The sequence below is a fragment of the Buceros rhinoceros genome, unplaced genomic scaffold (genome assembly GCF_000710305.1).
Source record: "Buceros rhinoceros silvestris isolate BGI_N320 unplaced genomic scaffold, ASM71030v1 scaffold32426, whole genome shotgun sequence".
Lineage (NCBI taxonomy): Eukaryota > Metazoa > Chordata > Aves > Bucerotiformes > Bucerotidae > Buceros > Buceros rhinoceros.
In genome coordinates, this window is record NW_010418645.1 from 4,190 (window position 1) to 6,140 (window position 1,951).

Genomic DNA, 1,951 nt, shown 5'->3' on the forward strand with positions numbered 1-1,951 from the left:
TGAACTGGGGGGTGTGCTGGAGTGCCCTAGCTCTTTTATCCCATGTTTCTTTGCCTTTGTGTTGTCCTGGCCGGCATGACCAGTGATGCTGGCTGTCCTCTGCCAGATCTCTGCGCTTTGGCTACACGAAGCAGCTAACAGCTCCAGAGGTGCAATGGCTGGCACGGCACAGGTCAGGGCACTCGGGCTGCCCCGGGTGCAGCTGTGGCGGGGAGGAGAAGCATTGCTCTGGCCAGGGCTGTGCCTTGCGCAGCTTTCCCGATGGAGGGGATTGGGAACGACCAGGGATGCTGCTTCTAGCAAGGGGACAGGGTGACACTGCAGTTATCTCCATGGGGACAGGGAGGTGCTGAGCAGCACCTGGAGTGACCCTGGCCAGCTCCTGCCCTGCCCCACTCCCCATGGACTCTAAGCCATCCATGCAGGCTAAGGCTAAGGCTCAGCTCAGCAGCAACCAAGCTCCCAAGTCAAAATTGATTCAGCTGCTGCCATTGCTTCCACCCACCCACATGCAAATAAGCCCAAATGTCAGGAGTAATCGCTCCAGAGGAGGAGGAGGAGTGGAGGGAAATTTCTCTGCACCACAGCACCCAGCCTTGCCATGGCTTACTAGCAGCCCCAGGGAGCCAGTGCCCCAAGGAGCCCCCGGCATCCCCAGCCCCACGGGAGATGGCTGAGACACCCCCTGCACCCCAGGGGACTGGAGGTATGTGTGGGAGCCTGTGCTGCAGAGCAGCCCTGAGGAACAGGAGCCTGGGGCGAGCACTCTCAGCCCTGTTCCACATGCGTCCATCTGCGGAACGCTGGGATTTGGCTCCTCTGCCCTGTGGTGCTGCAGGCTGCACTGTCTCAACCCTGCTGCTGCATCCCATGGTGCTGCTTCGCCCCCTCCCCAGCCCAGCCAGAGCCCTCCCGGCTGCAGCAGCAGCTTTAAATAAGCCTCTGAGTGTCTCGCTAATCACCTTGGGCTGCTCTTCAGGCAGCGCTCGAGCACGGCTGGGGCTGCTGGAAGCTGCGCAGGTCTGGAAGGACCCTGCCCACCCCGGGATCCCCCTTTTCCCTATGTAGGCTCCCCAGGAGCTGGGGTCCCTGGGGCTGTGCTGTGCCTCAGTTTCCCCACTGAAGCTGCTGGTACCGACCTGTGCATGACAGGTTGCTCCCACCCGGGGTGGGCCCTGGGCAGACCAAGGCCAAAGGCTCATCAGCCCCCTGAAGGCAGGGGGGCTAAGCTTCCTCCTGGCACCACTCAAAGCTGCTTAGGGGAATCAGATCGCGGGGGATTTGTTTCCTAGAGCACCCAGCTGGAGGGGTGCTGGCCAGCTTGGCTCAGCCAGCGTGTCCTCGGGGGAGCCTGCCCACCCCTCCCGGTGAGCCCACTGCCACCACTCTGGGACCCTCTGGCTGTTGGCACCCTGAGCGATGCCCTCCTGGCTAGGGGCTGCTTGCACCCAAGGGGTCCCTGGAGCAAGGGGGAGTCTCGAGGCTCAGCGCTGCCAGCGCTGTGTGCCCCCACCTCCCTGTCCCCATTACTGTGATTACAGGTCAGTGGCAGCCGCTGTGGCAAAGCGAGTGGGACAGGGCGGCCGGGCAGCGAGTGAATCAGCATAGCACCAGAGGTGCCTCAGGCACCCCTGCGTTAGACGAGGAGAAACGTGCTGAGGGTGGGGTCTATCCTGAGCCCAGCACCAGCTCACCAGGACCACAAGGTCAGGGCAAAGCCCGGCCATTTGCCCCACGGTACAACCGCAGCTACACCAAGCACCAGCTGAGCAGCAGTCCCACTGAGAAGGACAAAACCCAGCTGTGGCATCCAGCTCCCTGCCTGAAACCACCCTCCAGCTCCAGCCAAGCTCCCGGGGCAGGGCTGCGGGGCTCAGGCCAGCAGCACCGGGCAGCTCTGCTGACGCTGCCAGCATGGCGAACGTGGACAAGCCTATTTTCTTCCTTCCCC

At 62.8% G+C, this 1,951-nt stretch overlaps 1 protein-coding gene across 1 annotated transcript in view; it reads right to left on the bottom strand.

Annotated features, from left to right (window-relative positions):
* Nucleotides 1-1,951, bottom strand: part of FIBCD1 (fibrinogen C domain containing 1) — a gene marked incomplete at both ends in the record, with an annotated part of 9,424 nt that overhangs the window by 4,185 nt on the left and 3,288 nt on the right. The window lies entirely within an intron of this gene.